This window comes from Taeniopygia guttata, chromosome 11 (assembly GCF_048771995.1).
Source record: "Taeniopygia guttata chromosome 11, bTaeGut7.mat, whole genome shotgun sequence".
NCBI classification, from domain to species: Eukaryota; Metazoa; Chordata; class Aves; order Passeriformes; family Estrildidae; genus Taeniopygia; species Taeniopygia guttata.
Genome location: NC_133036.1, coordinates 669654 through 697190, shown reverse-complemented (window position 1 = coordinate 697190; position 27537 = coordinate 669654). Strand labels below are relative to the sequence as shown.

Below are 27537 nucleotides of genomic sequence, written 5' to 3'. Positions count from 1 at the left end.
AAACAACAGAATTTAGCCATGCTTAGAAGAACATGGCTACAACAAATTTTAGCAATTGTTGTCTCCAAAGTAAATTCTACAATGTTATTTTCATGAAGTGATGCCAGTTTATTTGTTTGTGAATTCTGAGTATTGAGACAAATTAGGATATTTTCATTGGGCTTCCTTATCTGTAATAAAAGCAATGGAAGACCTGCATTTTGACAAACTCTGTATTTAGGAACAGATTCTTATACATGGAGTCTGGACAAATGAGGCTTCTGCAAGTACACTGTCCCATTACTGCTTTCTAATTAAAGATCAGCTGCAGGAAACAGTAAATTCAAACCAGTGGTGAAAATATTAAAACTTCCTGAGGGAAAAAGGAGAACATTGGAGATAAGGATACAAATATCCTAATGGAAGAAATAGCATCAAATGCTTATGGTGACTCTAAGGCATTGTGCAACTGTTCACAGTGGGCTGTAGATGGGAATATGAAAAAGATGAGTGTTCTAACATCAAGGGGTATGAATGACAAACAGATGCTAAACAGACAAATGAGCTATGGCTGAAGGAGGCCAGTGCTGTTGTACGCTGAGGGAAGAGAGAGGAGAGGAAGAGGTGGATAAAAAAAATATAGCCCCAGAGAAAGCTGAAAACCATGCTGAGAAGTAGTCTGGAGAAGATCACAGGAAACAGCTTAGGAATTAAAAACATTTGGGAAATTACAGCACTTAGGAGGAATTAAATATAAGAAAGTAATGGTCATCTATGAAAATAGAAACTTCAAAAAGAAAGGACTGCAGCACAGAACCTGGAGGAGAAGAGCTAGAAAATCAGTAGATATGATCTCAGCATGAATAAAGAGAGTCATGCCAAGGACCTCATGCAGCAGATCAGTCTTAGGAGGACGTTTCATGAACAGTTAACAAGAAACTTTGGCAAGAGAGAGCGAGGAAATGTCTGAGAGACAGGAATATCTGACTGATGTGATGGTCTTACATCAGTCACATCGTGAATGGGAAGAATGTGTATCAGATATAAATAGCAGCTTAATTTATTTCAAGTGGATGTAACTTGTTTTTCATTGATACTTCTTATTGTTAATTTGTTAAAGATGCTGAGATTACATAGATAATTATAAGCATAATTTACAAAGTAATGTAAATTTACATTTACAGTTAAGAGAAGTACTAAAGGAAGAGATGTACTAAAACTGAGCAAATGTATTTTTTATTTTCCTGATGAATTAGCCATATTGAAAGTATTATTTTCAGACTGAATCACCCATGTAAGCCAGTGGAAATATTTGTCCTGTATTCAGATTTAAGAAATTGACACAAGCATAGATAAGAAAATGAGTTCATAACGAGAACAGATGCTACAGAGACAAAAGATATCTTTAAAAATCGTATATGGCTTAATCCCATAGCCATTTTCTGTGCATTTGGAGTCTAGCTTTTAAAAGTATTTGACAGTTGTTCTGCTCAGCAGTGCAACATGGCTGATGCAGAAGCTGCAGAACTGATGCTCACCTCCCTGCCTGTGGCAATCGGGTGCCTTTGCCTGGATGTTTGTCAAACCATTCCTGCACCAAACGTGACTTAAAGTTTCATGGAAAACCAATTTTCATCCAATTTCCTTTGTGCCAAAATCTCTAAGGTGCAAACCATGGGAATTAAGTACCAGGATCTCATTGAATGGGACTGGAATTAGGGACCTTGGTACCTTTGTACCCAATCTTAAGTGCTTATTTATCTGAACTAAAGTTGCTTGTTACTTTGTTAAAAGTATTGTGAGACAATCCCAAAGTTCCTTACGCTAATGTAGAGTAATCTCAGTAGAAGAAAATTTTTCCTTTCAAAATTATTCAGAAGGTAGCAAAAATACATTAAAATTACTTTAGGAATAGTTCCAGCTCCCTCATATACTGGGCAAAAGAGGTGAAGTCACTGGAGGAGTGACCAGCTGTGCTTGGGAATGCAAGGTCATTCAAACCATGGGGTGTAGGAGAAAGAAAGCTGATATTGTGGGGTCTGTGAATGATGGTCCAAGTGTGCCCAAGAGCAGAACCTCAAATACTGAATGAAAACCATTTTTTAAGTATGTGTGTTTGATCTTCTACTGCCTCTGAGTACCATGAGAGAGCTTCTGACCTTTTGGTTTTGTACATTCTTGTGTGAGACTATGAATTTTCTTACCACAATAGCTTGTTTTAAAGTTACAAAATCATCAAATGCTTCTGTGATCATAGCAATGGCTGCATTTTTCAGCTGTATTGCAGAATGGCTGTGCTGTGACCATCAGTGTGATATACATGAATGAATTCAAGAAATGTAACAAACATCACAGTAATGAGAAAATTTGGTAAAAATAGAAAATCTCTTGAGCTATCTGATTCCCATGAGTCTCCAGAGCAAAAGTGTAGCAATTTTATCAGGAAGACTCTTACAGTAATTGATTAGAAGTTGACCTAGATATTCTGCTGCCACCATAAGCACAGTTTGGAAATTTGTATTAAATGCAGTTGATAATGGAAATTATAGCTCAGAATGGGAAAGAGAGAAGAAATCAAAGTCAAAGGTTGCTCTAAATTCCATATGGCAGCAACAAGTGTGAGCAAGCTAAGATTACCTCACCAACAGAAGTCTCAAGTGTTGAATGCCAAGTTAGAGCCCCAAAATAACAGTTTTTCCTCATTCACTTTTACAGAAATTTAGTAACTGCAACTCCAACTGCAGCTGGAGAACAAGAGGAAACGAAACATTTCTCAGAAAATTTAAAGGTAAGATACACTTGTGTTAATCAGACAGTGTTTACATGCTCCTCCTTTGTTCTTCCCTGTCCACTTTCCTGAATTAGAAGGGCACCCTCAGCATTCTGGCAGGAGGAGTACTCAAAAGAGAAGTACAACTGCTTTTCTGAGAAGTTCAGTCAAGTGCAGCCAGAACCCTCAGAAAGCAGCATCTACCTACCCTAAAGAAGCTGAAGGTTGTTTTATTCCCAGAAGAGCACATTATTCCACTTTATGTTTCTTCAGGATTAGTATTTTTGCCTTCATAATTCAGAAATCTGAAATGAAAATAACTTGGGCTCTAGGACTTCTACTGGTTGTGCCGAGCCTGTGGCTCCTTTCTCAATCTTAAAGATGTCCTCAAGCCAGCAATACTTAACTAAAATTCTCTACATCACGTTCCAGATTTGGGAGACCTAGAAGTCATCTTGACCTGGAGCTCTAGAACTGTGAACAATCTTATCTCTAGTTAACCTGCAAAACCATCAGATATTTCCAGGCAGAGAATACAAGTCTCCATGGGCCAGCAAAGTGGCAAATGGTATAATATCCTAATTGCATCAGCATAATTCAATCCCATTGTGTTCCTGGGTAGCCTTTTTAATTCTGAGTGTCTCAAGGTGCACACTAAATTTTTGTGCAATCTGCAGCTCAATTCTGTATTGATAATATTGAAAGCACAGTTTTTACAAATTTTACAGAAAGATTCTTATGTTCTGTGCACTTAAGTAGAAAATAGGTAAAGAATGAGGATTTCTAAGCCTTTTGAATGCATCTTATTGTGGTAACTGCATCTAATTATGATATTTTTCTGTATGTATTTAATATTTAAATTCTCCATGAGTTCTGTGCATGTGACACAGGAGTGTTTCTAAAAGTATTTGTCACTGTGATCCATTAGAGTCTAGCTAAAGCAATATCTATCCCATAAAGTCAGAGATTCATGAGACTACAAAATAATTATTAAGATAATAGTGAAAAAAATTGACAAAACCAAATTATGTAACATTAGCTTTGATAAATTTTTGTTGCATAAAATTAGTTTTTGAAGTAGAAATTTACTAGTTTGAGCATATAAAGTATATGAAAAAGTATATTTTCTCATATACAGCACAGGCTACAAGTATCTTTTCTTATCTCTTACGGTTTCCAGTACTATGTAAATTCATAGCTCAGAGGAATGGTGCAATTCCATGTAATGAGTTGCATGATATACTGAGCTACTTTTAATGTATCTTAGTTTGAGAGAGAATTTTATTTATTTTCCCAAATATTATTTTGTTGTTTCAACATTACCATAAAACCTCATTCAGATAATTCTAAATATCTCCTTTAAAGCTTACACAGGCACCAGAACTGAGGGGAAGGGGACACAATGCAATCCTTAACTCACCCCTATTGTGCAGGAACAGAACAGGAGCCTCAAAGCTGCTGGAGGTCTTACATATCTCATATGTGCTGGAACAATGAAACAAATTATGAACAGGGCTTAAGGCTCAACTCTGAATTCTTGCCTTTGTGAGTTTGTGTCTCATGCATGGAGAGCAGTGATTTTGCAAGGTACTCTGAGATGTGGCCTGTCTGTCTGTGAATAGAACCAGATGGATTATTTTCTGAAGTTTGACATTCAGACAGGGATCTTTCCTTCTTTGGTCTGGCACTTTTATTAAGTCTGCACATGGAGGTTTTATATATTAATTCATTCATTTCAATAATAATGTATTTATACTGATAAAAGCATAATTGCTAGTCTCACACACTGCAATGCTATTCTGCTCTGCTTTAAAATGTGCTAGGGTAAAAAATGCAATTACTTTAATGCACAGAATCTAAACCCACCCAATTTTAGACTGTGCTGAAGAAATGGTTATAAGGTCAGAGTTATTTCACAGAGAACATCTGAAGTGGTAGCTAGTTTTACGAAATGTTTCAAATGTGTTGAATTGGCCAGCAGAATAACTCCTTGGCTGATATAATGACAAAAGATGTGTGAGTGCTCACGTCCCCAGAGCCCAGCAGTGAGACAGAGCCAGGTTACACAGATGCTATTCAGTTGAATCTGCTTTTGGATAACCTCCATGCGTTTACTCCAAGAGGAAAATACGATTCAGTGTGACAAGCTAAGCCTTTAGCTGTTCAGAAAACAAATGCTGTATTAAGTTTAATTACTTCAGCCACCTACTGATGATCTGAAAAATCTTGTAACAAATCAAGTGTTCTCAGCTTGGCTGTTGCCTTGGCCACATGATCTTTCACTGTACAGCTGTGGGGAAGTGCAGCAATCAGAGTTTAGATTATTCTTTTGGCAGGTCATGAAACAGAAGTAGTTTCTCTTTACCGTCCTACCTTAAATTTTGATGTAGGGACATTATCAGATTTATAAAGATGATCTGCATCTGCCAATGTGGAGAAGTGAACAGAGGGGGAAGATTTCATTGCCAAAAAAAAAGTCAATAATTATGGGTCAAATCCTGCTTTGACTAGAGTGACAGAAATGGTATGGCTTTTAACAAAATTAATAGTTGCAAGTTACTGACAGTAAAACCTTATAAAATTTTATTTCTATTCATCAAATTGTTCACAGTTCATATATGTATGATGCAAAACAAACTTGAAAAATGCTTAGCATATTTTATAGGAATTGCACTTTTTCAGACTACTGTAAGGAAAACAAGGTGTATGTAAAAGATCAACTACTGGCATTCTATTAGGTGTATAGGTCATACAGGAATGCCACATCTTGGCACAAGCATCAGCAGCTGGATGCTGTTCTTACAAAACTCAGTGTTATGTCTTCTATTCACAGCCCCATGACTCTGTGAAATGCAAGTTTCTCAGAAGGCAAAAAGTCAGAGCGGATACCTCCTCTTTCTGAAGTAGAAAGTTTGAACATAAAGAGTTTTTTTGATCTTTGAAATTTAGTAAGTGTGAATCTTAAAGCACTGCAGCAGTTCTCCTAAGAGCTGCTGGAACATAACCTGTGTATGGCTTAGGGAGCTCCCTTTCACTGTCTTCTTTCAATATGCTTTATTCACACGGGTGGAGCCCACTCAGCAACTTTCAGAATGCAAGGTTTGTACAGTGGGATGCTAGTAACCGGACAACTGGATTATTTTCCATTTTTAGAATAGCTACTGCATTTCAGAAGGGCAGAGGGAAGCTCTTGTAGTTTTGCTTTGGTTACAGCTACATGACAACATTTTCTCAACTTCTTAATAGAGCTCAGTCTCCTATAAGAGGAAAAAAATCACTGGCCTGTTCACAAAAAAAAAATCTTTGGTCTCAAGGCTTATGTATTCACTAGGGAGGTTGGACTGTACTCCAGCAAACAGAATTAATCAGCAAGTCATTGCCTTCAGAAGTAATGTGTAACACCTTGTTTTGTTCCTTGGTTCAAAAGGCACTGTCACTGTTGTACACCAGTATGGTTTTTTTAAAAGGCTATAATTCATATGCAAACTAAGCAGGGATTCATGATTTCATAATAAAATGTTGAAACGCTTTGATCATGAGCTGGAAGGAGGTGTGAAACAGTGCTTCAGAAACAGACAGATATTTGTGTAATCAGCCTTTATGTATTGCCAGTTCAGAATAATAACATATAAAAAGCCCCAACTTACCTCATCTGCCTGGTACAGCCAAGGCATAAATAAAAGAGAACAATGGAATTACTATTACTCACTCACTGAGCCCAGCTACATCACTGTATTCTTTATAATTGCTGGCAAGAAGATTAATGTTTTGTTAAATATCAGAGTAAGGTCACAAGGGGGCTTGCAGGACTGTCTAAACATCTAGGTTTTAAACTCCTTCCTTCCTTCTTTCCTTCCTTCCTTTTTTTTATTTTTTTTTTCTAATTTTAATTTTGCAGCGATGAACTTTCACCATTTCCTTTACTTATTGTGACTTTTACATTTTTACATTTGAAAACTTTTGACAACACAAAAAATAAGGACAAAAATTGCTGTGTGGCAGATAAAGTTAATCATCATATCGATAAGACAATGGTAAGGGGTTTAGTGTGTTAGAAATAGGCCCATTTCATTGTGCCTCTAATGTCGGTTGGTTCTGTATCTAAATTGGGATTTTTTTCCTCATTATATTAATGCTGGTTATCATAAGTAACAATCTCTTTTCTCTTTCTAAATGTCTGTTAATTTATATCTCGTGAATACAATGACAAGACAGTAGAAGTGAAAAGCTCATGGCTTTGCAGATATTGACATTTTCTCTTTGTACAGATAGAACCTTATGGTTACCCATGTCCCCCATCATCCTACAGAAATATTCAAAGAAATATTCCATCATAAATAAACCTTTTTTTTTTTTTTGAGAAATTAAAATAGCTGATCCATATGGTAGAACAGCTTTAGTTGGAAATGAATGTTCTCATAAGAGAATTCTGGTGAATATAAACACAGTTGTTTCTGGTGAAGGAGCAAAGAAATTATATAGTCATCTTAATCTCTTGTTTAGACTACTGCCAGTCATTTGCAAAATGCAAATATCTTCCTCATTTGGCTCAGATTATCCTCCAAATTACACAGGAGCAGTCTGGGCAGCAGCAACCAGTCTCATACAAAAATAGTGAATGTGTTTTTCAGGCTAGCCCCAGAAAATCCATCCTTGGTAGAAGGCGTCCCTGAGCAGGTGCTGGAGGTGCTCAGTGTGGGGACAGCTCGAGGACCTGAGTGCCACAGGACCAGGACGTGCTCCTCTCTCCCTCCCATCTCTCTGTCACCTCAGAACAGAGGGGGGCATTAATGGCACCAGTAAAGCACAGAAAGGTTTGTATTAAAGAATTCTAATTTCTTGGTGTCATTTGTACACTAACACTGAGAGGGCTCTTTAACAAAATTATGTCATTAGAGTCCATTTGTGTATTTTAGTAGAACAAGTCTTTTCTCAAAGAGGGGTAATTTTTTGTGGCATTGCTGATTTTATATATGTTATCTTCAATTGTCTAATATTAAATGAAAAGAAGGACTTCAAATATGGGCAGCAGTGGTGAAAGTCATACACTTAAATCCTACCACTTTTCACAGGATTAGCAGTGCTACCAAAAAGCAGAATAAGCAGTCCACAATACCTCAACAGCTCTGGCTTCAGAAAAAAAAGGTTTAGCAATATGAGCTAAAGGAAATAAGGAAATAACAGATCCAAGATATCCCTGCTCTTGGTCCAGTTTAATCTATGACTCTTGGAAAAAGTATTTTATTCTGTCTTATTCAATTTGCCTGTTAGAAATGAAAAATAGTGAAAAATCTGTTCCTGTTTTCCTAGAGGTCAGTTATGAAAATACTGTGTGATTAATTATATACCAATAGGTGCTAAAGTGTTATAAGAATCCTATTCTCTATATTCTTCAATGTAGAACTGTGAAAATTAGGTGTAGAAAATAAAATTTGAGCCCTAGATTAACTAATACTGAAAATACCCTTCAGTTTCATCATTTCTTGTTATCACCATTAGATATATCAAGATTTATTACCACATCATTGAAAAATTACTGCAGTTTTTTCCTTTTGATACAATCCACTGGAATTCTAAGGACAAGGAAAGGCACCTAAAAGGAGTGTTGGGGAATTGAATTTGTTAAAAGTATTTTAAAAATTAAAAGAAGTAGTAAGAAAACTTGTGATTCATTTAATTTGTAAGAATTCTTTATGAGCCACCACAATATTCTGAACTAATTATTCCATAATTTCAATTTGTAGCTCTGCCCTGGAGACATGAATGCTATTCCCATTTGTATCAGCCAAAGATCTGGTGCAGTTTTCTTTTCTTAGCAACAAGTGTAGGGAAAAATATGGTCTGGAGGATTTGGCAGTCTTGCACCTAATTTTGGTAAAGAATTACTAAATATCAATCAATAAATGTTAAATCTTTCCCCTCTGATGTTGTAGGCTCAGACGGGCTTGCAAAAGCCAGAGTTCCAATGAGATGTTCCAGGTTTTAGCACTGAGTGTGGTTGATACCAGGTTCTCTTCAAAGAGCAGCTACAAGTTTGCACTCTGCTGTTGCAATGTGTTCCCTCACCTGGTTTTGATATGGTTTATCTAACGAGGGGAGCTCAAGCCCAAGCCTTTGGAAGGAAAATTAATGAAGTAGGAAAACAGTTACAGGGAGCAGGTCCAGTTCTTTATTTTTTGTTAGTGCTAGAAACTGAGACTTTGACTAGTTTTTTAGTCTACTTTCAAAACGTTCAGCTCAGTACCACGAATCTCAGATAAGGGGTTTCTTACAGTTTCCTCTCTCAGAGATATCAGTGAGATTTACTCAATAACTCTTGTCCGACCAGGTCACATAAGTCTTAAAACTACCCTTTATTACTTGTATATGCTTGATCAAGAAGCTCATCTGTCAAAAGTCCTTTATCTTTCCTCACATCACATTTCCTTCCTTGTGCATGCTGCTTTGGTGGTGTTTCTGTAGCAGTCAGGTCACTGTTAATGAGGTTTGAAGAGGCAGAACCTCAGTATTGCCAAAATTCAGGGTGGTTTTGAACTAAGCCAAACCTGTGGACAATCAGTTGAGACCTACAACCCTAAGTTATTGCAGCTCTTTTAATCCTGGCTCTTATCCAGCTAACTCCTTAACCTCAACACTGGAAAATATGCTTCTTAACTGTCCTCAGTGGCTCTTTAGCATAATGTGGATAAATCTCTTCTCCAGTTCCTCTGGAGGGGCAGGAGGCAAAGCACTCTGCCATTGTCGCATTGCTGGGCTAAGGATCCCTGAAGGGCAGCTTCAGTTCCTCACACAGCAGATTGGAATCAAATAGTGAGGAACCCTGAGCACCAAGCTTTAGCTTGATGTCTTTTATACAGTCAAGATCAAAAAAAAGAAGTTGGTAACCAAGTGAGGGGTGGAACTTATTTTTCCAGATTCAGTTTCTTGTGATGCATACTAAGAAAATGTTTTCATTGTACATGTAAAAACTGAAATCATTGTTGTTCAGTTGTGAGATTATTTCCATTGGTTGCATTCAAAGTATTTGCATGGTCAGTGAATGAAAGTATTAATCAGTGAAACTAAACAAAACAGAGTAAGATATCTTTAATATAGACAGTCCTTTATAACTTAGAGAGAGAGAAGGCACAGCATTTGCATATGTAGAAGTATATATGGTATGCAGAGGATAAAAATAAGGTGGAAGAAACAACACTAGAAGTTATTTATTGAAGACATATGACACATTAGAACTTAAAAAGTTAAATGACTGTTCAGGTTAAGGACCTATAAAAGGTATTAATATGTACAAAAACAAGAATGTGAAATTAATTAGTCTTGCTTTAAAGGAGAATTTGCCACAGGCTGGAGTTCTTGTGACTTATGTTGGGAAGCAATGGGAAAGGGTAGCTCTGCTTATTTGTTGATCCATTCAGCTGAACTTAGTGTAGCTGTTTGTAACCTTAACTCAGACAGATGTGATGTCATCTCTCACTGCTCCCATCCAGCCTCTCTCTGCTGCAGTTAAGTTAAACCACAGGAAAAGAGCAGTCAGGAGCACAGAAGAGTTCCATAATTGGAAATAGGTGAATTTTTCAGTTGAACATTCCTGCAATTTGGAACTGAAACCAAAAGTGAATATGCTCCTGGGAGAACAAGAATGGAAATTATTCTATGCAGTTCAAGTCAGTGATCATATTTTAATACAGACCATTTCTCCATTATTTCTGATAATTCTAAGTACAGCAATATTACTATGTCAGCTTCTTTTCTCAGGTGACTTGTGAGTAAATAAGTTATTACATTCCTAGAAGAGGGGGAGACACTATAAATATCAACGGTAAGAATGAGAAAATTCATAAATACCATAGACTTCAGGCTAGAATCCAAGAAAATTATGTAATTGAGAAATAGAGCCTTGAAGCTTATATGCCTAAATAATGACAGTGATGTTTCTTAATTTATTGATTATCTAAATGTAAAAGACAAGTTGCAGAAACCTATTAATAAGCTCACTGGGATTATTTTCTTCTTACACTTTTTGTGGGGTTATATTGATTTTTATATGGCTGATTTGCCTCCAGAGACACCTGTATCACTCAGATTCACCTGTAGGGCTGGATTTGGCTGCAAGGTGTGGTCAACATCATTGTTCTTGATGGAGTACACGGTTCAGATTGCAAAGCAGCTGTACTACTTGAGGTTCTGTGCATCAAAACTAATCCATCAGTAAAAAATCAGTTTTTGAGATTTCAGCCAACATTATGAAGGATGTTAGGTGGCAACTTTGCAGAAGCTTCTTTGCAGAAGAAGGAAAGAAGCCACACAGATACCCTTGAAATTCTGGAGTATTTACTGGGAAGTAGGACTAGTATCAGCACACTGGGAGGTGCTCCTGGCAAAGCCTATAGTGATGGAAATCAGACATTAAGATGGCAAGTATATCCTCTAAATTATAAACAAATTTACTATAAAACCTTTTATTTCTTGTTAAACCTTGGATTGAAAGAGAAATTCTTAAATGGAAAAGATGGATTTGACCTGGGTTTTGCCAAGTCACTGCTGCCCTTAGAATCTGGCTCTGTGAACAGACTAGTTGGAATAAACTTTAATTTTAGTTACAAGACAGGTTAGACAGCTTTTATATTTGTGAGAGGGACACTATGACAGGCCCTAAAATACTACAGACCTCCAACAGTTTAGTTTTAAACGGTCCTCACATTACTTCTTTCATAAGGTCAAACTTTACAACCTAGTCACTACCTCTAGAGTTATTATATCTGTTTCATCTTTCCGGTACATGAATATGAGAACTACTCTTGTAGAATTACATTTTGGTAAAACTGACCATGTGAAATTTAATTTGTTAAAATGCCACAAAACATACTATTGTATGTAGGCAAAAATCAATGAAAACTACAAAATTTTTTTTAATTGTAAAAATAAATAAAAAACAATCTAACTGCTGGGAAGAAGACAATTATTATGAAGGATAAACAAGAAAGAAAGAGTATTATTAACTACTGCAGGATAAATAGTCCCGGCATTCTAAACATTAAATTTTTTGCCTGTCATTCCATATACAGAAAATTCAAAATAGAAGCAGCAAAATTATTTTGTAATAAGAAACTCAGAAATAAATGTTGATGGGTTATGTGGGACATAGCCTTTTGAGTCCTACTGTACTCCATATTCACTTACATTTTTCTGTACTTGAGCAGGGAGAAGTGTTTTTGTCCTTTTTTCCTCATAATTAACATATCAGGGGATCTGCCTGCCCACACATGATGAAAGGCTGCAGGCTTTGTGAGTCCCCATGATCAAAAAGTATGAAAAGACACAAGGAAAAGAATCAAGCAGGTTGTATTGATCCAAGGTGTTCTGAGACCTTCACTGGTACAGAACTATGAAAAGTGTGTGAGAAATAGCAGGAGGGAATTAGGGTGAGGACAAGAAACCCAGCAGAGCTAGAATGGGTGGATCTGCAGGCAAGCCTCAGAATTTCACCATATTTCTCCTGTGAATTATCCTCTCGGGATCAGCACATCTCTCTAGGGGTCTGTGGTTCCCTGAACCCTGGCAGGGAGCAGTGGCAGCCTCTGCTCCCCGGGCACTGCCAGCCCTCGGCGTGGGACGGGCTCAGTGCCCGGGGATGGGCTGCATGTCACTGCTGTGGGGATGTCACTGCTGTGGGGATGTCACTGCTGTGGGGATGTCACTGCTATGGGGATGTCACTGCTATGGGGATGTCACTGCTGTGGGGATGTCACTGCTGTGGGGATGTCACTGCTATGGGGATGTCACTGCTGTGGGGATGTCACTGCTGTGGGGATGTCACTGCTGTGGGGATGTCGTCACTGGTGTGGGGATGTTGTCACTGGTGTGGGGATGTTGTCACTGGTGTGGGGATGTTGTTACTGGTGTGGGGGTGTTGTCGCTGGTGTGGGGGTGTTGTCGCTGGTGTGGGGATGTTGTTGCTGGTGTGGGGATGTTGTTACTGGTGTGGGGATGTTGTTGCTGGTGTGGGGATGTTGGTACTGGTGTGGGGACGTTGTTACTGGTGTGGGGACATTGTTATTGGTGTGAGGACGTTGGTACTGGTGTGGGGATGTTGGTGCTGGTGTGGGGATGTTGGTACTGGTGTGGGGATGTTATTGGTGTGAGGATGCGGTACTGGTGTGGGGATGTTGTTACTGGTGTGAGGATGTTGTTACTGGTGTGGGGATGTTGGTACTGGTGTGGGGACGTTGGTACTGGTGTGGGGATGTTGTTACTGGTGTGGGGATGTTGGTACTGGTGTGGGGATGTTGGTACTGGTGTGGGGATGTTGCTACTGGTGTGAGGATGTTGTTACTGGTGTGGGGATGTTGGTACTGGTGTGGGGATGTTGGTACTGGTGTGGGGACGTTGGTACTGGTGTGGGGACGCTGGTACTGGTGTGGGGACGTTGTTACTGGTGTGGGGACGTTGTTACTGGTGTGGGGACGTTGGTGCTGGTGTGGGGACGTTGTTACTGGTGTGGGGATGTTGGTACTGGTGTGGGGATGTTGGTACTGGTGTGGGGATGTTGGTACTGGTGTGGGGACGTTGGTACTGGTGTGGGGATGTTGGTGCTGGTGTGGGGATGTTGGTACTGGTGTGGGGACGTTGGTACTGGTGTGGGGATGTTGGTACTGGTGTGGGGACGTTGGTACTGGTGTGGGGATGTTGGTGCTGGTGTGGGGATGTTGGTACTGGTGTGGGGATGTTGGTACTGGTGTGGGGATGTTGGTACTGGTGTGGGGATGTTGGTACTGGTGTGGGGATGTTGGTACTGGTGTGGGGATGTTGGTGCTGGTGTGGGGATGTTGGTACTGGTGTGGGGATGTTGGTACTGGTGTGGGGATGTTGGTACTGGTGTGGGTACGTTGGTACTGGTGTGGGGATGTTGGTGCTGGTGTGGGGATGTTACTGGGTGTGCACACTGGAGGGTGCTCGAATTTAGAGAAGAGGGAGCTCTCCGTGCTGGGGCACTCCCACAGGCAGGCAGCGAATGAAGGGCTGAGCTTTTGGCATCTGGCTGCAGTCGGGGAGCAAGCAGTGACTCTGGGCACTGCTCTGACTTCACTTATCAGCCTGGCTGGGTGAACTTTCAGTAATTTTTTGTGCTTATTCAAAAATTTGGGCTCAGCTCATGATTTGCATTGCTTATATTACACATGCTTAATGTACCTCTGTGCAAGCCTTAAATGATTTTCCTATTAGTGTATTTCTCCTTGTTTATATGTTTATTTATTTGTGTTTTCCTCAGGCTGTTTTGAAAGTCATTGGGAGTTAAAGATGATGTATGGCACATTCCAAACAATTGTAAAAAAATACAATAGAGCATATTTCTTTCATGCCTGAGTATATTAATTCTTGCTTATATAAGAAAATGCACCAAAAAATTGTGAACAAGGAATCTGTTGAAATCAGATTATGCATGAATAATGATATGCAGCCTCATCTCAGCTAGAAACAGCAAAACTGCTAATGGGTTTAGGAAACATTTTTCTTTTTCAAAGGAAATTAGTCAATGGAATAAAAACACCATTTTTAAAATAAATTGATTCATTTACCTTTTGTTCCAAAATAAATAAATAATAATAAATACTGTACTTAGCATTAAAAGAGGTATAATTCTCTCACACATGTACTTATGTTGGTGATGGAATTTGACCTTGATTTTATGACACTCATTTCTGTTTTCTTTAGAAACTCTTTCAGGGTTTTATGGCTGCTCCTATACCTGTAGTCCTGCAGTTTGTTGGTCACTACATCTGATTCAAAACATATCAATGGGAAAATTCTTTCCAGCTTCGCTGGGTTCTTGTATCAGGCTCTGATTTGATCTGATCTTTTTGCCCATAAAGTTCCTTGTAACACTTCTAGAGACTTCAGTGTCTCTTCTGGCCAGCACTTTTGTGTATCATTATGTACCTACAGTCATCGTTCACTTTTTTTATTGACTTTTCCAAGTCTGTTGCAATAGAAAATTTTTTTCCACATGGTATTTTTTTTAAATGCAGTTTCAAAAAGGTTGTGGAGTTATTTTCTTTTTTTAAACACCAGTAACATATAATTTCTTTCCTGCCTGCATGGTTTTAGCCTTAATGCCAGAGGATAAGAAAATAAATAGCACTGTATTTACATTTCAGATTCAGTTTAAGTGTGTGAGTATAGAAAGAGAAATTTTTCCTTTTGGTTACATGAATAAAGCTCCATAAGTGTTTGCAGGATTGAGGTTTTAATTTGTAACCCTGATCTGGCTGCACGAACAATTCTAATAAAGTTTAATGAACATTATTAAAAGTTTATATGCAGGCAAATAGGGTTGCACATTTGAAGTAGTCATTACTACCCTCCAAAAGAGAAGTGGCTTGAGGTAGCTCCAACTTTCCATTCACAGCAGTAGGGGCATCAGGACAGTAAGGAGCAGAGCAGGATCCCCTCATCTTCCAGACAAAGCACAACAGAATAGTGGGGTTTTAACAGGAGCCAGAAGTGCATCTTTTGCAAAGAAAGACCACGTTTCCATAGAATGCTATTAGAGTTTACACCTGCTGCATGTGCTGTGAGGTTCCCATTCAGCAGCCCCAGAGTGCAGATGGGGAGCTCTGTCCCTCTCAGCCCTGTCACACTGGGGTGAGGAAGAAGGAGCACAACATCCCGTTTTCCTGGGGAGCACCAAGCCACGTCGTGGAGCTATTCCTCAATCACTGACTAATTTTTCTCTCTCAATTGAGAAGATATTAAAAATACCAGTAAAAGACTTTCACTGAAGCCAACTTACCAGTACAAAACCTGCTTAGCTTCTCTCGTTCCTTGCTTTGGCTTATCTTTATCATGGAACAAAATCTTTACCTGGAACTAAATCTTACTGTAAGGTTTGCTCAGCAGAAGTTAGTGCCCAACTCAAGTAGTTAATCCCATGAACTGGGTCCTTCACCTGTGCCTTCAGACTGAATGTCTGAGATGAGAGGGTCTGACCTGGAAGAGATAATCATGTCAATAAATTGATTCTTGGGAAAATCTCATTGGTTTCAAGGGAGTTTACTCCTGTAAATGAAGTTACTTGTGTACTTAAGTCTTTGCTGGATCAGGTATTGTAAACTCTCTAGGGGAGGACCCATGTTTTCTTTTATTTGTCTGTAAAGTGCCATGTATACCTATGGCACTGTATAAATAAATAATAATAATAGAAACAATAAAAAGCATCTAGGGATTAAGCAGGCCTTTTAAAGAGGCCAAATGTTCTTCACATAAATCTTGGATCTAATTTGAGCTCTAATAAGCTCCATTTCCTTCTTTTCCAATATTTTTAAGCCGCATTGCAATAGCTATCTTATTTTTTTTTAACAGGTGTTTTAAGAGGGCCCTAAGGCAAGTATCTAATCAACCTAATGGAATTTTCCATGCAGTTAAGTGTTTTATTCAGCTCAAAACATTGTCTTTGATTAGACTTACCACCTTCCCTTTTGCCCTTTTCCATTATTTTGGCAGGCTCTGCAGGTGGAAAAGCTCCATCTCCACTGCAGCTCCATCCTGTGTGAAACAGCCTCTGTGTGTGCCTGCTTGGTTGCCTTTCAGTGAAAAGAGAAAACTTCAGAGGCAGCTGCACAGCCCCAGCCTTGGGTGTGCCTGTGCCACGTAGGATAGCCTCTTGTACAAGGTGCTGGGCTTTTAATGAGCCAGCTCATATCCTGTGAGTGACCCCATCCCACTGCCTGCAATCCAGGCTGACTATCCTGCAGGACTGGCCTGGAGTCTGGGCTGGGCTGTGAAGTCTTGCTGAACCCTGGCTGCCGAACCTGTGCTGAGTCTGAACTGGATTAATTAAAGCTGACTCATGTATGCCTGTGAGAGCCACAGTCCTCTTAGGTGGTACTGGAGGTTTTTCTGTAGAATGTGGCCAGCTCAGGTGCTTTAAACAAACTCTTTTAACCTCCCAACCTTTTTTTAGCTTGGCTTTCCAGAATGAAAGTTGGTTTAAATCATATGAGGATATAACTTATTACATTATGCTTAATATTTTCCCACCTCCTGAGGTGTTGTGAGGATTTTTAAAGTAATATTTATACAGCATTTTGACGATAAAAAGCATTGCATGAGTGGTAATTATTATCTACATTTATTTTCATGCCTCAGTTGAAACATCTTTTTCTCTTTGTCTAAGATACTTAATTTTTCTTTTGCCTTTCTTTTTTCTTTTTTTTTTTAATTACTGTGTTATTTAACTTTGAGACTTCGGGGTATAATTTTGGAGAAGAAAACTGCTGTACAGATTATATTGTACTGTGTCAGATAGTTCTTCTCTTTTTTGTTTTTCATTCCATGATGAACTGATGCTTTCACCAATCCAATCTGCAACCAGAGGTTTATTCATGCCAGAAAAGAAGAATAGTTTGATTGTTCAGGAAATCAACCAAGACTCAGAAGGCCTAGATTTTCTCCATTCTGATGCAGGTTTCTTGTTTGACATTGGAAAAATCACTTAATTTCTTCATGTCTCAGTTGGCCATCTGCAAAGCAGAAATGGTGCTTCCCTACTGTGTACTCAGGTTTTAATATTACTTTTCTATATGAGGCAGTGTTCATAAGGGTGATAGGAGAACCAATATACTTCAAAAGGCATCTTTGATCATCAGTGATCAGAGTCACTGATGAGTGAGTCTGCAGCTCACTCATAGATCCAGTGACTTACAAAATGGATATGGGGCCTATTTCAAAGTACATACTAATTTAACTCTCAATTAACAATTTGATAATTTTTTTATTCATAGTATTGCATTTATGTTTTTATTTAATTTATTATAGCTATATTTAGTCATTAAATAAGAAAGTTTCCATCTTCTTTGGAAGGAATCAGTAAACAATCTTTTCAAGGTAATTAATAGGCATATCTCTATGGTTCCTGTAAGTGTCTGCTTTCCCAAAACAAGATATGTACAGTACTTAGGGTTTGGCCCCCAGAAAAATGACAATGAAGTTGTCTCTGTAAATTTTACTTTGGATATGTATTTTGTGTATTTCTGCTGGATACAAGCAGCCTTTTAATTCTGTTGCTTGGAGACCATTTGCTCTTGCCATGACATGTAAAGGCATATTTTCATTTCTCCTCATATCTTCACCCATCTGTGACATTGATTGCTGCTGGTGGACTGTATATTGGAAATTAGATATGGAAACATATATGTTCATCCTCCTGTCTAGGAGGAAGCTGTTATACTCAAGTTATTCTCTGGTCTACATAGTAGGGGGAAAATATAAAGGTATTGTACAACATATGATCAGACAAAAGCTTCTAAACATAAATACTCATGGTTAATTACTTTCTTGATCAGCATGCAGTGCTGGAAAGGTGGGTATGATAGAGATAAAAATTTATTATATTTCAGCTGAATTCAGTTATGCTTTTCAAATGGTTCTTCTATCCCACTGGGAATGAACCATGGCAAGATAATGTTACTTAATAGTTTTATTTCTAAAATGCATCTTCTTTTCTCTATGCATGCAACTGCTTTACAGCTTCAATAAAAACCATTGTGAAACAGACGCTAAAACATTATCCTAAATATCATTTCACTTTCTGCCTTAAATGTAGGCATTAAAGTAGTAAAAGGAGATCTACTACAAAAGTAAAAATGAAAAACAGAAAAGTTTGTATGTGGGGATAATGATCATTCTAATCATGTCGAGTTCTATCAGCTGCAGTTACAGTAGCTTGAAATTGTACTGGATAGGCTCAGATACAGATTTCCCCCCCCAAAAAAAGGTTAATTGCTTGAGATGTCAGACATACTCTGAATGTATTCCTGCAGAAGAATGAAGTTACAACCCATGAAAGGCTTTGAACTCTTTATACTTTGGCTGTTGTTAATGTTCAGATAACTGAATTGACTCTTACTGGAAGATGATCTCATAGTGCCGTGGCATTCCTGTCTTCCCTTCACATGCAATGCTGAAAGTGGAATGTGTGCCTCAAGGCCATGATTGCCAGGATCCTCTGCATTTGGTCAAATTAACTAGGGAACCTGCTTGTAGCCAAGAACCACTTGGGAGAAGTGCACCTCAGGAATTAACAATTCCTTCTGAAATACACTTTGGCACTATATCCAGAAAATGTGTATGTTCAACTTTCTTTTACAAAAAAAAAGCTATTGAAAAACAAATTATGCCCCACTAGGGAAGAAGGTTTGTAAGTTGTGTCCTACAATCACTATTGTCTCAAATAGAAATAATAGATTCTGTTAAAATGACCAGCACTAGGGCAGTAGATCTGCACATAAGTGTTCTTCTCTGAGCTCTATGTTCCTATTTGTGATACAAACACCAGAGTCTTTTATTGTATTTTGATACCTACTGGCTTCTGACAGATGTACTTTTTAACCTGCACGTTGCTATCATTAAGCTGCCTAAAGACTTGCTTTTCAACTGAAGCTTCTACAAAACTGCCAAAGGTGAAAATGCCTCAGAAATTAATTTATTTGCCTTTCACAGAGTGTGGTGATGCAGACAATATAAGACAGTGCTGTGATTTCTTGAGTGAGAAAAAGTAGCTATCTCCTATCTAAAATTCTTTTGCCTAAAACTTGAAGCTAAAAATAGCAACAGATTCTCACTAAGAAGTGAATACTCAAACATGAGGTGTTAAACAGAACTCCCATTAACTTACTTTTAATTATTTGTTTGGAAGTTATCAAACTTTCAGAAAAGACACCTAGAAATGAAAGAACAGGACAGTAAAATCTCAGTATTACAGAACCAAACGTACTTACTAAAAAGGAAAGTAAATGTTATGATGCCAGATATATCTTAGAGTGAAAGAATTGTGTGTAATTCTGGACAGTTAGCAGGAAACAAGATGATGTCAGGAAATTATTTCCTATAGGTCAATGATTGTGTGGTTAAGTTGCTCCATTGAAGTACATTGATAAGTATTTTGATTAATTTTCCAACCATAAGTCCAGAACAGGCATGTGGGACCCTGATAAATCCCATTTTAGGCTGAGAATGAGATGAAGTAATGAATCCACTAAAGAATTGCTTACAGGAACCCCAGGAATTTTTTGTGGTCACTGCCTGGAGTGGTGTCTCACTGGGATGTTTTCCTTTCCTGGTGTAGCAAATCACACACAACCCTAAGTTTGTTTTCTCCCCTTCACTGAGTGAAGTCTTCCATTAGCTTCTGGTCTGTTTCTCACCTTGGCATCACTTGTGCTCATGATCTTTTTCTGCACATATCATCAATTCATTACAGTAATACACTCTGCTCAAAGAATTCAAGTGCTCCCAAACATTAAAGCTATTTGAAGGTCAAACCCAATTCTGCATCTAAATTTTGCAGTCCCTAAAGAGAATAAAAACTAAATGCATAGGTGTGATGTTGGCTCAGTAACATAATTAGCAAACTTCTAGTTGACTTCAGGAGGATGGATTTGATGCCAAACATCAATATCAATAGCTCCAGCCACCAGCAGGGCTTGAAATAAGAAGCTGGATGTGAATCCTGCTTTATTAATTTCTGCTGAAAAATTAATTTAACTTTGCAAAGTGTTTTCTGCTCACATTTTATTTTTTTTTTACTGTCCCAACTAAATTTAACTTTCCTAAACAACCTGAGAATTTAAATGAGCTTCCTGTCCATGCACGTTTGTGATTTTTTGTACCACTCATTTCTTTTTTGATAGCACATTGTTTTATTCTTTCAGTCTTAAAAAAAAAGAGAAAGAGAAAAGAAAAACCTGACACAAAAGTGAATTTTTTTTTATTGCATTTCATTTTAAGTCGTCTTTTTAAAGATCTGTCATTTATACAATGACAAGAAAACTTTCTAAATTGGAACTAATTTATGAATTCCTTCTTTTTGGCATAATGTCACTTTGCAAGTTAAAATGATAATGACTGGAAAGATCAAATATGTTTATCTAAAAAAAGAAGAGAGGTTTTAAGAGTTTGTGCTCATTAGAAATCTTTGCAAACTCTGTACACAGTAGGCATTATAGATTTTTTGAGTGCAAAAATCCTTTCAGTCAAGAAAAAGATGTAGCTGAGAATGGGAAAGGTTGAAGCAAGTTCAGAATCCTTTTGTCTAGCAGCTATAAATGGGTGAAATATCTGTTTTTCACATATGTGATTTTTAGAATGAGATTTGATTTTGTCACCAAACCAATCCTTCATGCTCCATGTATGTGATTGGATTCTTCCCATTCAACCTTCCATTCATGAGCAATCTTTCAACTGCAACAATATTCACAAGCCAGTGTGTTACCTGTTGGTTTTTAATAACTTCTCCTTTGTAACAGTGATTTAGGAATGTGCATCCAAAGGGCTTACAGTGGACCTTCAGTACACTGGAAAATTTTCTGACCTCTCTCCTTTCATTATGAGGATTTTGATGCAAAGGAAACAACTAAGCTGTAGCAAATGAAGTAGAATTAATACCATTATGCTCACAATATGCCCACTGCCTGGGGGAGTGCTGCCGACTGATCTAATACCAGAATCGCATCCTCACACCATTGTAAAATGCATCCATATGTTTCTTATCAAGGCCACTGGTGGCACAAGTCCTTGATCCAGGCAAGTAATAGTCTTTAAAGCTGCACAGAAGAAAAGTTTCATTTGGTGCTGTTCCTGTGCCCTGCATTGTTGCTTCCTCTTACACTTCTGATTCCTACCAGTAATGTTGGCATGTCACCATCTGTTCCCTCTTCCAACATGTCAGATTGTGTCTTTATCCTATGTTTTAATCTCTCTTCACCAATGACGTGCTCTTCACCAATGAAGTGTTTAAAATGGTGTGAGGAAAATATTAGTCTATGATATAAAAAGGAAGAAATCTGTTTCTCCCACTCATTTTCTTTCAGTGAAGATGTGCAGATTTTTAAAGCATGTGCTAAAAAATAATTATGAAAGAATTATGAAAATGCTACAAAAATGCCATATGAAATTTTCTAATGCTTTGTGTAGGCACAACTGGATTCAGTGCAGATTTAAGACTGCAAATGAATAAGGAAGCAATTTCTGTCTTATATTACCAAAAATAGATGGGCTTGTAGTTTCACCTTAATGTAATTTCCAGTGTAGCCTTTGCACAAAAAAAAAAAAAATCCTTCTAATATCTGATGCAAAAACATGCAAAGATTAGAACAAAAATAGAAACATGAATAAGATAAAAAGTATTCAGACTACATTGTTTCATTTTTAAATTACTCTGAGTATTGTTTTCTCCCTCGAGATCATGAAGAAAGCGCCTATCCAGGGTTTTACTTTGGCACCACTTGTCACTGAAGAACATCTCACAGCTGAGTGGTGATCTCTGAACATCTGTCTTATTCTCAGGAGCTTCCACTGTCAGGTCCTGATGATGCCACTTTTTTTACTAGGCACAACTTCTAAGGATCAGTTATTTGAGATATGCTGAAAAAAAAATTAGTGAATCAGTATGTATGATATTACCCAGTGACAAGTATGATTTGTCTTTTTGTTTACAGAATAATTTGTTGGGGTTTTCCCATCTTTTGTATGCAAAATCTCTAAGGCAGTTCAGGAGTGATATGGGACAAAAGCCCTCCTATATGTGCAGTACTCACACTGATACTCCTGAGCAGAGGATTCAGTAACATTCTCCATTTTATATTCAGTGTCGAGAAGACGAAAGCTTAAATAAGAAGACTACAATTAGTTAACGTGCCCTGTTATACAAAGCTTCAAATCTCAAATGAAATATGAAAAGTGAACACAAGAGCAGGTGCTGCAGCTGGCTGGCATTAAAAAAAAGGTTTCATTGCTGTCACATATTTGAAGCACAAGGAGATGGGAGTGTCTATGATCAACATCATATTAAAAGCCTTTTCAAAGAAAATAAGTGATCCCAAACTATTTGGATGCTATCCAAATTTCTTTGGAAGCACTCTAATATGAGAATAATTGAAAGCAAATCTCTTGATAAAGATTTAATGTTTATCTTTATTCTGAGATCAGAAATTCATCCTACCACTTTACAGAGCTCAAAAGGTGTGTGGATGTGGCACTTGGGAATATAGTTTAATGTTGAACATGGTGCTGGGTTTACAACTGGACTCGATGATCTTACAGGTCTTTTACAGCCTTAAGGATTCTATGTTTAGCTGTCACATTTATAGGATCATGTTCTTGACTTATGTTCTTTATTTCAAAGATAATTTGAGAAACAGTGAAATGCACTGATGTGCATCCTGTTAAGGATCCACAGTATTTGTGAATCAACAACCTTTTTATGAAGCTGTAAGACAGAAAAAGATGTTTATACAAAATATTCCTGAACTAGATTGTGTCAGTCTGTTACATGTAAATATAGGTAAAGATGTCTTTGAAATTATATATTTTAAATGTTTTAAGTTATTTGCAGAGGGTGATGGGGCAGAATTTAGATTTTTTATGAAATCCACCAAAACCACAATTTACACCAGCTATATTATAAAATAAAAGATAAGTTTTGAATAATCTTTTCTCATTTTTAAAGATCTTAAGCTACTTAAAAATATGACAGAGAGGACAGTGAAAATTCAGTTCCAGCTCCAGATCATGAACTGAATCCTGTTCCACTTCCTTTTTGCCTGTCTCCACATAAATACAGCTTTATTTAAAAGCATTTGTTCAAAAGAGACCATTACAGTCTTTACATTTGTGAAGAGTGACAGAGTATAAGAATAATTAGTTCATGGCTGTTTCTCCTTCCATATTTGTGTTGTGGTTTTAAGACTGGCTAGAGATGAACCACACAGGTTTTCAAGAAGGAGCAGGAAGACAGAGATCTGCTTATGAAAATTACTTGCTATAAAAATTATCCTTGTCTATCATATTTCCTTGCAGAAAAGATTTTTCCTGAAGACATTCTTGGATATTGCTTGGTGCAAATGCTGAGTCGCCACAGTGGTGTCAGGATGGAATTGCACTGATGTGTCTGAGAAAATGGGCTTGGGCAACTGTTTTCTTTAGATACAGGTAAATAATTGTCAGTGAAAGTTTTAGGATTCTTCAATGTTCTTTTATTCTGGAGGCAGTGTGTCCAGGCAAGTGTTAAACCATTCATTTTGCAATGTTCTGCCCCCAGCTTGCGGTATTGCCATCATATTGTGATATTGCCATATTATAGAAGTACAACACTGAACACTCAACTGGTTTTACCTCTGTCTCTCTAGAGCTGTCTATTTATCTTGACAAACCTTTGGGCATGGTCACTAAGGGGGGGGGGGGGGGTGTCTAGATATTATTTAAATATCAATTCTTCAGATTTAGCGTGAGTATAATTTCTTCCTGCAGTACCAATGCATATGTGCCAACAGTAGCTAAGTGCTGGTTTGAATGGATATCCAAAGGAAACTCTGCCAACCAAGGTCATTGTTGCTGGATGCAGTTATAATAATTCCAATGGAATCACCCAGCTGCTTAAAGCTTAAAGCCAGCCAAACTGCTTAAAGGCAGTCAAACTGCCAAACCCTAAGACTTAACAACAGAAGTTTTTAAGATTTTTTGTCTACTGTTCCTTTTCGCATTTAAAGAAATGTGGCTTAACAAAATTCTGTCATAGGCTGGAAGGTTTGTGCAGAAAGAAGGTAGTTAGCAAATAGAATTATGTGCAGAAAGGCTTTAATCCCTGCAGCCCCTGTGTAAGAACATCTGCTTGAATTACAGGCCATACATAAATTGTGCGTGCTTGTTTTTGTCACAGATCCTTCCCTTCCACCCTCTGCTCCCCACATCTTATATGATACACTGCAAAAAAAAACCCACCCAAAACAAAAGCTAATTAGTACTTCCAGCCCCCCCATTAGTGAAACTTGATATGTTTACTAAAAAAATAATTGCGACATTCCGTTCATAAATCTTTAGCAATGTCAGCATTATACTGATGGAATTATGATGTCCCAGTACAAATTGTCTGACCTGCTTTATGTTCCCCAGCACATAATTAAGGTGGTGGTGTGTTAAAGGAAGTAATTTTGTTCAAAGCTTTGGCACCAGCAGTGCAATGTCTTTTGCTCGTATTACTAACAGTTACCAGTCAAGGTAGGAGCTGCGCCGTGTTTGACTCTGAGATTAGACATATTCCTGTAGCTCTGAGCACAAGGCTTTGAGCAGCACATGCAAAATTTAAAATAATGTTTGGTGTGACTTTGTCAGGATTTGAGTTTTACTCTCTTGAGGGTTTGAATGAGCAAATGAGTTAATGAATGATGACAAGAAAAACTTAAAAACAACAAGCTTTAAATTTCATTCACAAGTAGTTTGAAATGTAACTTGCTTCCTTTCTTTGTAATCTTTGAACTTTCTAGTTCTTTTCTTTGAAGATTGAAATTTTAGGAGAGTATGTAACAGACCCTTGAAATTTGTTAGCAAATTGAATTTTGTTTTCAAAGCGCATATTCTGAATAATTATTTTAGTGGACCCATAGCAGTGTAAATTTCTGGAGAAAATGCCAATGGCAATGTCAGATCCTAATCCCACTAAGACTGTGTGCCTCACTGAAGTTCTGGAGTAATCACACTGACCTTGAGAATCACAATGTTTCTGTACAATTCAGCCATAAAAATGTCTTCCTCCCCATTTGCAGTCCCTGGTGAGATCTCCAAGCCTGTTGTCTTTAACTTGGGGCTGAGCTTCTGTAGAATCAGATTTTATGAGCCTTTCTCATGTATTCTTCAGTGACTTCCAGGCACAAGTCATATTTGCAATAGTTCCTTACAGGACAGATCATAAGATTTGAGCATAAACAAGTCAATAAAATGCATGGTAACTAACAAAGTAAATATGATTAAGTGTATTTTCCTCACCCCTGTGAAGCACTCAGGCTTTGGCAGATGATAGGGAATTGCCACAGTTACTTAAGTGTAGGATTTGAAATACCCAGTTCTTTTGATCACTGTGAAATTGCCTTTTGATTTCACTTGACTTTAGCACACACCTATGATGGCATGTAATGATGGCCTCTATTTTGCTATTATTTATTTTATTCCCTAGGAGGAGACAGTTTTTGATTTAAAATTTTCATAGTTTTACATACGTTAAAGAGCTATCAATGCCATTTCTGTTTAAAGTCAAAAATACATGCACTTTCATTTCTACTACAGTTAGTACATAGTACAGTGTTTACTTTTGGCTAAAGGCAGAAATAGTCTGCTCTGTGTTTAGAAGCAGGTGTTTGAGCTTAGCCAAAACTTTCCCCTTAAAGTCAGGAGAACATTCAAGTCATGATAAGTTTTAATTTGTCTTTCCAGCTAGTTATGTGGCCTAAATATATATACTCCTAAGTCATCATTTATATTGATTCTGCCTTTTTTTTCTTACATAGCATTCTAAGATTTCAGTAAAGCTTGGAAGATATATTTTGATATCATTACATCTTCAACACATTCAAAGCAGGATAATAACCCAAAATATACATTTTAGAGAAATTTTCCTGCTGTTTTATGGTACAACACTGACCTTCCTGCTTGGTCTCTAAATGAAAACACAGACTAAAAGATCACAGAGATTCCTTGAAACTTGTATTGCCCATTTCAGTGGGTGTAAATGATCCAGGCATTTCATTTCAGCATGCTTTTCTACTGTCCATTCAAATCTACAGCTAAGGTTCACATAAATTACACATCTAAACATATAGAAATAACTTGAAAATTCTGGGGTTTAGTCATCTTATACCAGTGTAAGCCTGTCTTTTTATGTCTGTTATTTCTGAGGTCTAGGAAATATGTCATTGGATAAATTGTCTTGTGAGGCCAAAATTAGCTGCTGCTCTTTCCTTTAAAATATTAACTGCTTAATAATTTCCATGCAAATACACTAACAATTAATAATTGCATTGCAATGACTTGGCTGCTTATAGCCTGTAAATTGAAGTATTAGGTGTATGTAAATATCTTTACTTCAGTGGGAAATGGAAAGACGCTGCTTAGTAATAAAAGCTGTCCTATTCAATTAGCAGAATGTTACATATCCTGTTTCCTTCTAAACACCATAGGGTCTCCTAAGCGTTCACAGGGTTGGTCTTGACTAAGCAGGCTGTTGCATTGCAGATTACAGGAAGCCTTGTACTGAAAATTACCATTTGAAATAAAACAGAACAAAAATTTTACCAACTATCAGTAGGACTGTGGCTTAGCCATTTGAAAAGCAAAGCTAAGGAGTGAAGGGAAATCAGGGTAACATTTTTTGCTGAGAAAAGGTTCTGAGTAGTTGAAACTATTTGACGAATAGTCAGAGTAGAAACAAAATTCACAAATGTTTTCAATGCAATGTTGAAATGCTTCATTTTGAAAATGTCAAATGAACTGGTTTGATATTTCAAAATGGTTTGGGCTTGTGCCTTGTAATGGAAGCCAAAGAAATAAAAGGCTAAGTTCACCCAGCTACTTGAGGGCTCTTACCAAATAAATGCCAGGAGATGCCTTGGCTCAATCACATCTGTCTTCATGCCTCCCAGGGGTGCCCTCACCCTTCCACCAGATGATGTGTGCTCTGATTCTTATCCTGAAATGTTTCACTTTGCATGGTCAACTTGTATGTCATTGAGTAGAGAAGGAATCCTCTCATCACAGGAGTTCAACCATGTGCCAGAAGAGCCCAGATTTTGCCCATGCACTGAATTCAGCAGAGGCTAACCTGAGGACTCTGATGTCTCAAGGAGCTGTGTTACATCACATCATCAGCTACTTTGTGGTGAAACATCCTTAGGCTTCTCTTTAGTATGGGGTATTTATATGTTATTTGTTGAAGAGAACAAAAGCAGTCATAAACTACTTTTAGA

General features: G+C 37.7%; 1 long non-coding RNA gene across 5 annotated transcripts in view; it reads left to right on the top strand.

Annotated features, from left to right (window-relative positions):
- Positions 1-27537, top strand: part of LOC115496799 (uncharacterized) — a 249852-nt gene that overhangs the window by 132147 nt on the left and 90168 nt on the right. For 4 of the 5 annotated variants that reach the window (XR_012057749.1, XR_012057750.1, XR_012057747.1 and 1 more), the window contains exons 3-5: positions 2695-2767; positions 7381-7563; positions 23603-23734. This is a non-coding gene — a long non-coding RNA (uncharacterized lncRNA). The remainder of the gene's footprint in view (positions 1-2694; positions 2768-7380; positions 7564-23602; positions 23735-27537) is intronic. The other variant, XR_012057751.1, reaches the window with a different exon arrangement.